This window comes from Triticum aestivum, chromosome 4A, assembly GCF_018294505.1.
Source record: "Triticum aestivum cultivar Chinese Spring chromosome 4A, IWGSC CS RefSeq v2.1, whole genome shotgun sequence".
Classification (NCBI taxonomy): Eukaryota; Viridiplantae; Streptophyta; class Magnoliopsida; order Poales; family Poaceae; genus Triticum; species Triticum aestivum.
This window is the reverse complement of record NC_057803.1, coordinates 308,609,792-308,626,183: the sequence shown is the minus strand read 5'-3', so window position 1 is coordinate 308,626,183 and position 16,392 is coordinate 308,609,792.

The following is a 16,392-nucleotide window of genomic DNA, read 5'->3' as shown; positions in this document are numbered from 1 at the left end:
GTGCATTAATATAATCTGGCACAAGTACATAAAAAATAGGCTCCAGAAGTAAGGATAGTTGGTAGATGATATGTTCATAATATACTATACAAAGAGTTTATTGCCAAACCATGATAACAAGAACACACATCAACTAGGCGGATCATAGTGTACATAAAAGGGGTACACCATAACTAGCATATATAAAAAGGGAAAGTGGAACTGGTTGGAAAATACGGTTTTGCCGCTATTAATTGAAAGCCTATCGATCACGTACAGGCCAGCTCTATCAGCTGCTGACTGCAAATGTCCTTGCTCCCCTTCCTAACAAGGAACATATTGTACGTACTAAATACGGAATAACAAAAGAGGAACATGTTAAAGAACAGAAGAGGACGCATATTGTTTAGATTCCGCTTATTTCCATACAATGTTGTTTGCCCACAAATGATGAATCACGACACGCAAAGAAATGCAATTCCATGTTGTCTCTCTATATGTGGCCACATGCATTTGAAACATCTAGTGGGAGCATTAGCTGACCAATTAAATGTGTGTCTATTAACTAATATCAGTATCATATCACAATTCGTATTTGAAGAAGTAAGCTTTGGACTTATGATTGGTGTGTTGTTTAGCTTGAAGAGTGGACTGCTGCTAGTGCGACACCAAGTAGCTACACAGATCATAGTGTAGATATAATGGGAAAACCATAAGCATCACAAGTAAAATCAGGAAAGTGGAACTTGCTGGAAAATATCAGCTACTATTGCCGGTACGTCTAGAAAGGCTTTGGATACCAGCTCTCTTCAACTAAAGCCGCAGTATTGTTAATATCAGTGTAACTCTCAAAGGCGACATAGCTCCTCGCATTTCCTTGCTAATCTTATAGGATGCAGGTGGGAAGGCCACTACAATTCCTATTACTATGTTTACAAAATCCTACTAATCAAAGAGGCCCAAAGATTTGAAAGTGTCTCCACCACAACCGACCGAATAGACCTCTACACTACAAATGTTCCTCCTCGTCTTCACTACAAGGAACATACTGTACTACTATCATACTCCATGCATTCCAAAATATAAGTCTTTGTACAGATTTCCACTATGGATCACATATAGATGTATACACATACATTTTAGAGTGTAGATTCACTCATTTTGCTCCATACATAGTCCATGGTGGAATCTGTAGAAAGACTTGTATTTAGGAACGAAGAGATTTCTTATTAAAGAAGAACAGCAGAGGAACACATGCTGAAGAAGAGCAAGCAGATTTTGGATAATAAAATGTTTGTTGCGTAGTGCCCACACATGATGAACCAGAGCACAGTAAGAATGCAACTCCCTGCTGTCTCTCTATATGTGGTGCACGTGCTTTTTGAAAGTAAAGTTGGAACATTTGTTGAGCAATTAAACATTATCTGTTTTAGTAATATCAGCATCATATCATATTCGTATTTGAGCAACAAGTTTGGAATTATGAGTGGCACATTGTTTAGCTTGATGGATTGAGGAGCAGTGCAAAGAAGCTACAATGATGGTACAGAATATAAAGGAATGTCTGCATGCACGTCGCATGACTTTCGTCATTTGGGTCAGTTGACCATTTGAGGCGGCTTGATGAAGATCCTATGTCTCCAAACCCTTCTTCTTCCTTGTTTCTGATTCTTCCCCTACAGAACACCAGATGGGTCGTCGGCCATACCACCAGCCCCTGCCCCCTCCCCCTCCCCCCGCCCTCCCCTGAACCGCCCCCACCTCTTGTGTTCCTCTGCCACCCCCAGCCCCCACCCCCGCCGCCATATGCATCGAGTTTTTTTCGTTCGGCGAGGCCCCACCACTGCTAGGCCACCGCCCCCCACAACCACCATCCCCACCCGAGCCCCTTCCATCCCTCCGGTGAACACCGACGAGCTCTCAAAAATCGACTGACCCAATTTTGAATTTTTGTCTACTATCATTTAACTACTTTGGAATATAAAAGGGGAAGACTCTAAGCATTGAGAGTATAGTGTTGAGCATGCCATGGCGGATCTGAAGGTGCAAATCAGACAAAGGCAACTTCGCAACCAATGTTTGGTTTCAACTAAAAAGTAAGATCCTAAGTGATGGACACGAAATCACAGTAAAGCAGTGACGATCTATTTTCTTGCTCCGATAAATAAGTTGAGCAAATATGAAAGAGTATCGCTTTGGTGCGGTGCCATGTATGCATCTGCTAAGAATTTGATGGTGCTGCGGTAGCGATGGCTGTCAGCAGCATGGAAGCAGATCTAGGAGGGTAGATGGTGGCGACGGTGGAAATATCCTGACGAGATGGTCGTAGTAGCGATGCTGACAAGGTGGGCAACGGTGTGGCTGAAGCGAGAGGACGGGATGCAAGGATCCTGATTCGAAGCCATGGATCAGAGAGGTCTATCTCTTGTAATGGATGACGGCATCGAGGTATCAGCTCCAGCATGGTGGAGGAGGATGGCGGTGGATGGGGTGGAGAACAGAGGAGGCTGGGGTGGACAGGGTGTTTTGGTGCCCATAGAGTGGAATGGGGAAATGGAGGGAGAGAGGTAGGGGGGACCATGTCTTTGGGACGCGCTTGTCTCAAATACGGAGAAGGATACAACTTAACCGCCAATTAAAATTTCATACATCATAGGAATACTGGGCTACTAGGGATAGGACAGCAATCTCACATACAACAAATGTTTTCTGGCGGAGATTTCAGCCGAGGATAGTTTAATTTGGCGCCCACCATGTATGAATCCGGATGAGAGGGAATTTCGGCCGAGGAGACACTGTCTTTTGGCGCCAACCATGTATGAATCCAGGTGAGAGGCAGTTATGTCACGTTTGAGTGAAATTACAAACCTACCCCTATCATGACCTATAGAAATCGAGCCGACATGTGTTGCATGTCAGGGACAGGCAGTAATTTCCATCTCCCATATTTTGGTTTCAGGCGGGTACTGCGAGTTTGGCCGCTTCGTTCAAATTTTTGACAAAAAGCTTGCACGTTTACCGTGCCAACTCAATTCCAATCGGTTTTGTATTCTTTTTTCTGACAGGATCCATTTCTGTTTCGAATAAAATTCTTTATACATCATTTTCTATATATACTTTGAAAATCACAACAAATTATTCTTCTCCATTATCTATATAATATGATTTACAAATACAATGATCTCAAAAACATAAGGTTGACATCAAAAATTTTAAACCAAATTATGTTCTACTCAGATGTATGGATCAGTAATATCTAGATATTAAGTAACATAGATGCGCGCGAATTCATAGGAGTATGCATGTTTGATAGATCAATTTTGGTTCGAGTATGAATTACATGTATCATCATCTCGAATTCAAATATTTGAATCCCTTTTATGTTGACATTTTCTATACACGCAACTAAATATTTCAATCTCCTTTCACACCCATATCTCTCGCATGCACCTTCATGTGGCTATCACTCTCTTTTCTCCAGCTCAAACGCACACACACTTCATGTTTCTCCTATCTTTGCAAATACGGTCTCTCGTCCTCTCCCTTGAGAAGTGTCACACTCTCCCTATCATTATACATTACACGGTTTTCATTATCTCTCACGTCTCTATCGCTCTCTGGTATCACTAGCTACCTAAGCTTTCTTTTTCACAACAACACATACACTCTCACTCGTCTTTCACTTTGTTTTTCTCTCTATGTTTCTCTCACGCACCCTATATCTTTCTAGATATGACTCCTACCACTGAAATTACTCTCTCCCGCACACACAACGTTTGTTGGGTTCTCCTTTCTGTCTTCATCTCAGTTATAAAACTAGCATTATTCATTTGTTTACCGACCAGACAAACTCTCCCCCCATTTCTCTCACTCTCTCTCTCTCGCACACACACACACACACACAACTCCTGCTTCCACTCCCCCGCCCGACTACCGTCTCTCTCTCACACACACACACACAACAAAACTCTCGCTTTCACACCCCCCGACTCGTATTTCTCTCACAAACATTGATCGACCAGCCTCAAGATAGGTTTACACATCCGCACACACTTGCTTCCACTATCTTGTACATGTATCTCTTGTGCTCCTTGTATCCATGTAGATTTTTCGTCGCTTCTTGAGACACGCCCTCTCGATCGTGCACACACATACTATCATCTCATTTTATGGTGATACCTCTCGCACACACACTCTTTGTGTCTTTTTCACACACGCACTCCGTCCTCCTCCTCTCTCCCTCACTCTCACACAAACACCACACAAACACATGGGCTTTTTGCAACAATATACCACTTCTCGAATCTTGAAACCAACCACATTCCTCCCTTATCTCATCAAAACTGCCAAAGGAATATATTTTGAGTGGAACATAACATATTTTTAGTGATATACATATCTCAACACTAGACTCTTTTCTATCAAATCGGTGAATATGTATTAATCTACTTTGAATGTGTGGCAACGCGTTGGCACATTGCGAGTTATTAATGTATAATTTTTTGGACACCATACAAATGGTGTACATATATGAAGAGAAGAGGCGTAGGCACACAATCCGTTTTTCGCTCTCTCGCACACATGAGAGTTATGTAAAGGCACCATAAACAAATAAACCCTAGGTGCACGATTGCTGCATACACGGGTACCGGGTACGTGGTGGAGTGCACCTTCGTAGGATTAGTCAGCTTGCGTGATAATTTGATCCATAGGAGTTGATGGTCGGTACCACAGGTGAACGACCTAGAGGCGATAGCTCGCCAGTCGCCACTAATCGAGTAGCCATGTTTAAAATATCATTTTTAGCGGGGTAAGAGTTCTGATTTTCAATGGCCACTACTAGGGAAAACCATAGTAGTAGCGCTTGTGCAAGCGCTACCACTAAGGCGCTACAGCTAACTAGTAGCAGTAGCACTGGAAAGGGAGCGCTACTGCTATACCTAGTTAGCAGTAGAGCTTTTCTTTGGCAAGCGCAACTGATAGTACTAAGTAGCAGTAGCACTTCTTATGAAAAGCGCTACTGCTAACTTTTCCTATATTTTTAAAAATACAGCTTATTTTACTTGTGGTTTTATATACAGTACTTTCATCATATAATTTTATGACCACGATTAGTTATTATATATAATAATGGGTGAAATGAACGTGGAGTAGATTCAAGCGGAGGCACGATGTGGTGCATGTCAAAAGTACTACTAATCCAAACTTGATCTAGTTTGGATTAGTAGTACTTTCGATGTGCACCACATGTTGCCTCCACTTGAATCCAATCCATGTTCATTTCACCTACTGATATATATAATAACTCATCATGCTCATATAACAACTTAGCATCACGCATCATCGATCATAATAATAAATAACTCGTCATTGGTATCATAATAACAAGTCATACTCATCATCATCGATCATACAACTTCTACTCGATACCACATCATCATCATAGTCATCTAACCAATCCTACTTAGTTGTTCTTAGCACATGATCATGAGTATTATTAACTAGGACCTACTACCTTGTCTTAGGTAAAATAGCATAAAACAAAATAGGCCCTGACTCTCCATTATGGAGAATGGAGATTATCCTGTCTCCAATTCTTGCCTTTCGCACAATGTTGCTTCCAAGTACCTCCTTACGAATGTCCATACATTTTTCCATTCTTTGATCTTCATGTCCTCACTTGTTTTAGAAATCCAATATGGACAGGTGTGACTTGTAGGATGACCTGGATGTATGTTCAAAACATCAAGGCGACTATTCTGATACATCAGACGAGGCACACAATCTGACGGGATTTTCTGTTGAAAAACATAGTAATAACTTCGTACTTAGCAATGTACTTAAGTTTTAAAAGAATGCCATGGATGTTAACGGATGTCGTAATAGTAAAAAAATCTTACCATGGCATCTCCATGGATGTTACCGTGGTTCAACACGTGCACTAGTGGCACGTATTCACCATAATGTGGAGGAGTTTGATAATAGATATTGTAATTCTCAAGATCAGTACAAAATGCGATCAGATGACTTTTCTCCTGATAAGTTAACTCAGAGACATCAGTGTAGTAGGTTCTGTCTACCATCTTCCGCACTTTGTTTGAAGAATGAAAATAAGCTGTCAATGGAAATAAGCTATCAACTATTTTGAAATAAACAATATAAATTAGTTAATAACTATGTTTGAGAAACTCACTTAGCGGTAGAATTGGAAGCGTCTCAATAAGGACCCAAATGTCCATATTGTCTTGGTCGATGTCAGGATGACCAAGATCCATGGTGACAAGCATACCCTCATAAAAACCATCCATATTGCAAAGTGCTTCCCAATTTTTGCAACCAAAATGGGTTACCCTCTCAGAATTGTACAGATTTACTTCAAAATCCATATCATGATGGGTACTTAGGTGAATTTTCTTTGTTTTGAAATTTTCATGTTCTTCAAAATCCATCCTCTCCAAGACATAACGTCTTTCATGGCATGTGATAAGCTACTTGAATTGTAAAAGATGAAAATTACACGTTGAAATAGTTGAAGTCATGCTTAATTACGAAAAAAACACTTATCGTTATTGCGTACCGTTTCAACATCGAAGGTCTCCTCGAGCTTAATGCTGAAGCGCCGATCTTCGTGCAGGTGAGGCCTGTCACACAGACCTCGGTCATTGTTGCACCAGCTGCACTCCCCCGGGAGACATTCCTCATCCGATGACGACATTTCCTACGTTCATAATTCAAAGATTAAACTTGTACAATTCAATATATGTACTACAAAAATTAAATTAGATCATTATTATTCATCATGGGTTGACTATCGGTCTGTCGAGCCTTTTTCTTGAATACTCTCAGCTCGCGTGGTGTATACATTTGACCGTTGGTGATGGTCGCTCCTCCTTTCTTTCCCGAGTGCATTACACAAAAATGTCACACGGGAACGAAGGAGAAGCGATCCCCACGAGAACAGCCGGGACTTCTTGTCCTCTCATATGTGGTGGAGACTCTCACTCACTGTATCCTCTCTGACATTTGCGACCGTCGGTTATGGTCGTTACTCCTCCTTCCCGAGTGCATAACAAAGGTATAGCACCTGGAGAAGAAGGAGAAACGACCCCCATGACAACAATGGGGCTTCTTCATCCTCTCTCATATATGGTAGATACACTCCCTCACTGATATTTTGACCTTCAGTGATGGAGCCTTGACAGACTCAAAGTGAACCCGAAATGTCCATTAATTATTTTTCTAGGAAACCCAGGCCACTTGATATTTCCTACATATTCTAGCCCAAGTCATGCCAGAATTCATGAAAAAAATCTGGCATGACCTTTGCTAAAAAAGGACATATCGAGCGCCTGAAATTTGCCGGAACGAAAATTAATCAACACTTCGGCAAAAACATAGGCCACTATAGGAGGTGTAACCTGCAAACATGGTCGGCCACTTGGCAAGCACGTATCCTATTTGAGCAACACAATATATACATGTTTATATCTACATCATATGAGCATTCAAACTTGATGGGGACGACAGAGAGGGTCGGTGACGCAGGGGCTCTCACCTCGAGGTCGGAGGGGGTCGGTGACGGGGTCGACGGCGTTGATGATGGAGGGGCTCCTTTATTTCTGCAACAGTTCTATTAATTCTCTTACTAAAAATAAACTAGTTCTATAGTAAAATTTTAATTAGATCATCAAATATCATATACCTGAATTTTCTTACTAAAAATAAACTAGTTTTATTAATTCAACTAGTTCAACTTAGCACTTACTATAAATAAAATAAACTAGTACATACTAAAACTAAACTAGTTTAACTAGTTCTATTAATTTTCTAACTAATTCTATTAAACACTTACTAAAAAACAGTAAAAAAATATATTGAATTTTTTCTATAAACTAAACACCACTGCCCTAAATTAACATCTACTTAATTAGTTACCTAACCTACTTCCCTAACTAAAAAACATCTAATTAATAGTACCACAACTGCCCTAACCAAATTAACATCTACTTAGTAACCAAACTAGTTAACCAAACATCTAAAAACATCTAATTAACCTAGTTAGTAAACCTAATTAACCTAGCTACCACACTTAGTTCAACTTAGTTAACCTAATGAACTAAATTCACCTAAGTTAATAAACCTAGAGGGAGGAGGGAGGAGGTGTACCTCATGGTGTTGGAGGAGGCCGGCGGGGGAGGACGCCGGAGCGGGAGGACGCCGGCGCGGGGCGGCCAGTGGGGGAGGAGGTCGGCGTGGGGGAGGGTGGCCGGCGGGGGAGCAGAGCCGGCGCAGGAGAGGGCGGCCGGTGGGAGAGCTCCATCGCAGGGGACGGCGGTGCGCGGGGGAGGGTGGCAGCGACGGTGGCGGAGAGGCGCGCGGGTGAGTGTGAGGGCCGGGGGGTGAGGTAGAGGTCGAGCGTGGGCTGTTGGGCTGGATAAGGAGCCCATAGTAGTAGTGTTTGGGCTGGATAAGGAATGCGCTACTACTATGCCTGGCCTGCCGGCAACGGCCTGGCAATTGTAGTAGTTGTAGCGTTTTTTATTAAAACAACGCTACTGGTAAGTGCATAGTAGTAGGGCTTTCTACAAAAAGCGCTACTGATAAGTAACAAAGCGCTACTACTATGCTACTGTCTATAAGCATTTTCCTAGTAGTGGGCGCGTTATACTAGTTTTTAGGATGATTGGTATGGAGCGAAATGGAATTCATAACTACTACCTCCGTCCCGGTTTACTAGTCCCCATCGTATTTTGGGTCAAAGTTTGCCCACGAATTTTACTTGTAAAATGTGAATGGAAAATGAGATTTTGTTATACCCAACCAAAAAAGGACCGGAGGGAGTGATTACTCTAACACGGACGTGATCTCTCATAGCGCATGTATTGAACCGGCTGGCATTTTACACAATGCCGGTTGGCTCCTCTCGTGCGCCTGCTATTTAAATGAGGCCAGACGCCTGGCAAGAACCGCACCACACTGCCGCTCCCCATATCCTCCTTGCACCAGTTTCCCCACACTCTCCATAGCATCCGCTGAGCAGGAAGACGAGTTCTCTGACATAAAAGTCGGCTGGGTGCCCGACGAGCCTGGCAACTTGCTGCCCCACCTCCATCCCCGCCCCAGGACGTCAGTACCATGGGCGAGGCTGTAGTAGGGCAAGCAGAGAAGCAAGCCACAACTCCAAGCTGGCCCTTGGTGCATCAACTCGATGCTCCAAGCTTGCTTGCATAGGAGTGGCTAGTTGATGCGCGTCGGCACATGGGGAACCATGGCATCCAGTGCACCGTGGTTGGCCGCTATCCGATGCAAACGTTGGCGGAACCGCGGCATGCTGGCAGAGGTGGCCAACACGTCGGCGGCCACCACCGACACCGAGGAACCATAGACCATGGGAGTCATTGCCGCTCCGAATCCACGAATGCTACAACCACCGCGTCAGCGACATAGGCACCAAGTGTGTTGCCCAGTTCGGCTCAAAACATCATGGACCCCAACCGTGGTCGGCATTAGAAATTAGACCTACTTCCAGAAGTTATTCGCGTTTAGTCAAAATGTCCAAAATATAATTAATTATGTATGGTCTTGACTTGCTGTGCTCGCACTGGTAGTAGGAACCAGAGATTGAGGTGGTGTGCATGGTGGGGTGTAGATAAGAACAAGCGAGAGTGGTCGCCATATAACCTTGGATGGGGATGAATTGTGTGCTGGGGGGAGGGGGAGTGTGTGTGCAGTGTGTGTGTGTGTGTGTGTGTGTGTGTGTGTGTGTGTGTGTGTCATATATTGAGAGAAATCAAACCTATGGAGAGAATGTGTGTATGGGACGGAAAGCTATATGCTAAATAAGGTTTTCATGAAGAGATTGTACGTGCGAGATAGAGAGCTATGTGTGGGCCTTGAGGCGGGCAGGGGTCGGGTGAGGGTGTCAAAATGTGTGCATTGATGCGTGTCTTACATGTGATCGTGCGAGGGGCGCACAAATCGAGAGAGATGGCTATTGTGTTACAGGTGCTCCTCTCTCTCTCTCTCGCACACACGCACACACACACAAGTACAAATAGAAGATCGTTCTCTCATGTATACACAACATATCGGCATCTCTGTATGTCTCACTCATGCATGATCATTTGCACATTAACACCTATCTATGTCTCTATCACATGCACACCGTCTCCACATTGCCCTTCCGCCACAACACACATATGGACACATCCACGCGTTCTCTCTTAGTAACACACAAAATCAGTATTAAAAAAATGTCTAGGGTGCACCTAAAATGTCCAAATCCAAATAAGCACGAACTGAAGCTAATTTCAAATATGTGGAAATATTTTAGCTCAAAAATCTTTTTCAGGAAAGGGTAGAGTAATATTTTGTGATTGTTTTCACACACACGAAAAGGTTTGGTGGATGTCCTTCGAGCGTGACACGGTGACGCACCGTTCGATCGACCACGTGGCCGCAGTGCACGTGCTTGCATAGGGTTCCGTATCGATGCTATGCTAACTAATGTAGTAGTATAAGCGCTGCCTCAGTCTAATGTTTACATGTACTAGTATGGTGTTCTTTTAAGTTTGACCAACCCTATATAAAACTAAACTTAGCTCCCATACGCGCACTCATCAATATGTCACCGCAGCCATTGCACATGCCGGCACCCGCCTGCTCTAGCCGACCATTTCTCGCGCATCAGCGACGTGTCCCCGCCTTCCCTGTGCCATGAAGCTGAAGGCTCGCCCGCTCATGCCGTCTGCAGTCCCTCCTCGCAATGCCGCCCCACTTCCAAGCACGCGAGCAGGTGGAGCCACATCTATGCCCGCAGCGTACAAAGAGGAGGACGAGCGCGTGCTCCAGCAAGCCGGCAAGGAGGAGCGCATTCTCCAGCATGCCCGCGCGAAGGAGGCACGCATGGTGGTTGTCACGGAGGAAGCTGGCCGTTCCCGCACCATGCTTGCAAAACAGGTGCGGACGTGGAATCTACCTTCGAGACCTTGAATGCCACACTGATCCTGCAATCTGAAGGAACAATTTGGGTTAGTCGACTTTTGTGAGCCGTTGGATGCAATATGGACGGCTAGAAGGGCTTCTTCAACCTCCAGAAATGATGCATTGTTTATCTTCTCTCTCGGGCATCGAGCCGACAACCCGCCACGGTCCTAACCGCATGCCGCCCTGCCCTGCCCTCCCCTAAACCGCCTGCCACCGCCATGCTCCCCCCAACCCCCGCCATCCATTTATCCTCGGGCATGATCCATTTTTTCCGGTGAACTTCATTCCACACCCAACACTCATAAGATAGATCATGGGAACCCGACCACCCTAATATAGGTACTGGGGTAGCTTCTCTACCGTCTTCTTCCTTCACTCCGTCGAACTTCTTCCACAAATTGACTGACCCAAATAATACTACTAGTACCTATTAAGTACAATAGGAACACGAAGATACGGGTAGTAGTACCAACTACATGAAGAACAGTAGTAAGACATACTTGTACTACTGTACGTACTAAAGAGTTCAAATAACGAGAAAGAACATAACATAGTTCTGCTGGGGGCTCAGCACAACACACCCCTGAAATAAAACTAAGCAACTAGTCTGCTTGACACTAGAGTAGGAGCAGCATGAGCAACTGCACTGCCACCTTACTCGGAGTCCGAGTCCACGTCCTCGTCCCTATTCCTCTTCCTCTTTGCCGACACTTCTTTGCTTGAACCGGACACTGGGCACTTCTTCTTCATCCAACCCTTGTAGGTATTTAAACAAAGGTATGCATCTGTTGCTGCATACATGATGTGATCTTCATCTATTGTCTTCGACTCCCACGCATGATGAAACTCCAGGTGAGGTTTCTTCAGTTGACCATACGAAGGATCAATCATGGCTGTTGCCAAGGTTAGCATTGAAGGCTGAGAGGAGGACACCAGGCTTTCCTTCTAGAGATCGAAGGGCTGGCCTACAAATAGGCCTACCTGATCCAGGACTTTCCTGTCGTTCGTAAAGTCTTTAGTAACGAATTTCACTCTTTTGTCCTTGAGGAAGAACTCAGAATCCTGGCACCTAATGTCTGCATTGCATATGTGGTAGACCAAGCACAAGTTATGTATGCAAACCTGGATCATGCCGGGCTTCTTCATCTCTGCCACCTTTAGAAGCTTCTCCTTTTCCAGGACTATGGTGTACTCAACATCTAGCCCAGCGACCCACTCATCCTTTGAACTTTTGAACATGTGTAGGAAGCAACCAAAGCATGCTTCCACTGTCGTGGATCTACGGGTGTAGATGACGATGAACTTATTGCCGGTTATGGTTCTAACCTTTTACTCGCCGCTAATCATGGAGATTTGGGAGACCATGGATTTTGGAGGCGGGTTAGGAGAAGTGGAACTGGTGTAATGTGAAAGGACGGGACGACTGGGAGTGAACTGTTGTAAGGTAGAAGACGGGGACGAGTAGGGCGTGCGAACAGTGTGGGGTGGTGGCTTGCCCGGTGGATAAATAGCTGCATGCCCCCAAAGACTTCTCGAGTACTATGCGGGACCCACTAGATGTCATGTCTACTAGACCCCATCGTAGGCCTGACGGTATAGCTTCTTCGTGTTCACATGCCATGCCGGTGCATGCATGTAACTTCACTTAATTCCGTCAACCGTCGCGCCACCCACGACCTTCTCCTCCCTCGCTCGGTTGCGCCCTTTGAGACATCGGACGGCTATAAATGAGCATTTTTTGCCTACTCCGCGTGCATGATACTCGCTATGGTCCTTTTTACTCCGCGTAAGATTTGTGTTAAGTCAAAGTTTGTAAAGTTTGACCAAATTTATACTAAAAATATCAATATCTACAATACTAAATATATATATATATATATTATGATACTAAATTTCATAATGAGTATAATAATATTGATTTGACATTGTGAATGTTGATACAATGTTCTATAAGTTTGGTCAAAGTAGAGGTACATTGACTTCAGACAGAACCTGTATGCACAATGAAGACTAGTTCCTCCATCCAAGTGTGTGCCATGTCCTATCTAGTCATCACAACAAGGTTAGCTATTAGAGTACTACTACCTCCCTTCTAGTTTAAAGGGCTCGATTCAAAATTTTCACCTACTCTTACCAAGTTAGAGGCGGTGGAATAGTTTTTGTAGTCTACAAAAGTACTCAATTAATGCTCTCGTTCTTCACAAAAAAATGTGTTTACCAATGCATTATCGCATTTCATGCATGCATGAACACTAGTAAATGAAAAATATTTTTACATGCATTAGTCAATATTCTCTTTAGGCTACTCACCGTGGAAAGTATCATATACTAGTATCATGTGCATGATACTAGTGTATGATACGGGACTGCCTTTATAGTGCCATGCATGACACAAAGTGGCATTGTATTTAACATGATATGGTGTCTACCTATGTTACTCTAACCCCCTATCTTCTTTAATTCTTTGCCACATCAGTTCATTTGCTATCCCGTGTGCATTATACCAGCTATGGCCAGCCTTAATCATTGCATGCAATAATTTAGTGCACCTTGAAATTTGAACATGTGTTGGGCGTGTATGTCTTTAATGACTTGAGATTATATCTAGCCCTACATGCAATGGTCAGTTCATTGCATGTAAGATGACTTATTATGCATTGTTCCCCATACCTATAAGAAGCCCGTTCGTATCCAAATCTTTTCCTCCCTATGTGTGAAAACAATCTTCCCGCTTGACTCTCCTTCTCCCTTTGAGAGTCCCACCACTCCACCCCGTGTGAAAAAAATCTTCATGCGTGACTCTTCTCCCCTCGCGCTTGTCCAATTCGTTGTGAGAAGAAACCCCTCCCCCATAATTTACTCCAACAAATATGCCCACCTAGTTGTTATGTTAATCACGGAACGTATCTTATGTAGGTGTGCCATTGCTCGATGTAAATACTGTGCCTCCCATGACATTCGGAAGAATGCTCACATTCATCGCTATCTCCTCCCCCTCCCTCTCACGTCGACCACCATGGCATCGCCCCTCGCAAGACCTAGGCACCCCTCGCTGCCCCATGGGGAGGGTCACGCATCATCATTTCGTTCCTCGCCGCCACTAGTCGAGGAGGACGCATCGGCATTCCACTCCTCGTCGTGACGCATCAAGGTGGAGGCGCCAGTGTTCCCAATCTCGCCAGCACGCGCGTCGAAGGATGCATCGGCTCCCCCCTATGAGGAGAACATTGTGCCGCCCCCCGAGCCCCCAGCCTTGAGCAGCTTTGGAAAGAAATGGAAGTCGTCTTCTGGGAGGCTTTGCCGCCAGCAGAGCGTGCCAAAATAGAGGTGGAGAAGAAGGCCGAGGAAGAGAAGCACGCCGCGAGGCATGCTGCCTAGCAGGCTTATGTCACGTCCGTGGCAAAAGGCTCGTGCGAGGGCCGTGAGGGTGGCGGAGGAAACCAGTGCCAAAGCCCTGAGTGTAGTCGGGCCCAAGCGCCTCATCTATGGTTGGCGGTACGTGGACTAGGTGCATGCTTCCAGCAAAGAGGAGTACCTGTTGGCGCCGGATCACCAAACTGGTAAGATCGTGCTCGTGTGCCGGCAAGCCGCCAATCAGCACCTGCGAGTTGCGAGGCTGAGGAAGAGGCGTTGTGTTGACAAGCTAGGAAATGGCCATGAACCAGGGCACTCGTGGTGCGCCGCAATCACTCCTACGAGCATCGTGGCTTTTATTAGGAATAATTTAGTTTCGTAAGGCAATCTCATTAGTTTTGGGACAGAAATGATAAATCCCGAACATTTGGGAATTATTAGCATCCTTAATTAAGTTAGTAAAAGGAAAAGTTTGGAAACCTTGTGTATTCGTACATGTTTTGTAATTACGTGCATATAGCACAAACTTAACTATATATCGCACTACACGTCTCTCTCTATATATGCTTGCAGACTGTGCTGCTACTATTACTTATGTACATGCAAATGCACGTTTTAACATTACGATGCGGTTTTGTAAAAGTAGAAAAACAACACTAGTCAAGCTTGTGAAATGATTCAATGCAAAACAAATGAAAAAATGATTGTTTGATTGTTTACTTTTAGCTTCCTTCTCTGTGGTTATTTCTCTATCGTACTTTGTATGGAGTATCTCACTGGTCGGGAAGGCATGCAAATTCCCAAACCACTTCGTACACCCTGTATCAAATTTTTTGCCTAACAAGTTGTGCCATGCAATTGGAATTCCAACTTGAGTATTACTACTTGAAGTACCAGGGGCCAGTTCTTTTAGCCATAATGAAGAGTACCTACACTAGTAACATACACATATCCCTAGACTATGTTACTACCTTCATAGTAGTAACATAAGTTTGGTGTCATGCAAAGCTTCATTTATTAGGTTATAGACTCATATTGCATTGGGACATGTGATGTTACAGTAACTAGCTAAGTTACTCAAACTACCTCTCTCCTCATTAACTCATTGCCACATAAGAAAATTTGCTGAGTTGGACTTGATGTTACTGCTGAAGTTACTCCCACTTGGCTAGTCTTAGGCTTCTATATTAGTAGTCCCGTATATACTACCTCTGTCCTCGTTTATTGGTCCGCATTGTAGTCCGTGTCAAATTTTGACCATAAATTTAACTTATGACATCTTTATGCATGTCACCAAAAATTATATCATTGGAAATTATGTTCAAATACGAATCCAACAATATGACATTTCTTGACATGCACTAACATTTTATTAGTTAAATCTTTGGTCAAACGTTTAGCACAAATTACAATGGTGACTTATGAACCAGGACAAAGGAAGTAGTTTAGAAGCCCAACTGAATGAGTGAGGCGTGTTATGTTACTCTCCACTGTGACTAGTCTTATGGGAAAACCTGGGGAAGAGACCGCTTATTTTTTTAAGCCGCCAAAAGAACTAGCCCTAGGAGTAGTAGCTAGGGATACTAGGGTAGCTTGGGATACTAGGAGAATTAGCTAGGGATCGAGTGTGCATGATGAGCTTGACAAAGTAAATGCAGAGAGATGTGAAATGAAAAAAAGACAGAGGGGTGTGATGGTAGCTTGTCAGTTTATTTTACCTCGCCACTTATTACTAGGAGTGGTGGGGTTTTGTGATATGACGGCTTTATAGCCGCATTACGAGTTGGTTGAGACTCCCGTGCAGCGCCGCCCTCTACACTAGTATTGTACTACCTCGGTTGTGGTTTATTAGTCCCTAATGTAATTTGACTAAAGATTTAACTAACAAAATGTTAGTGCATGTTAACAAAAACTATATCATTGGATTCGTATCTGAACATAGTTTTCAATCATATTATTTTTGATGACATGCATGAGCATTTATCATACTATATATAATGTTAGTTAAATTAATGGTCGTACTATATATAGTAAGGTGCCCGTGCGTTGCACGAAACAGTAAAATACATCGAT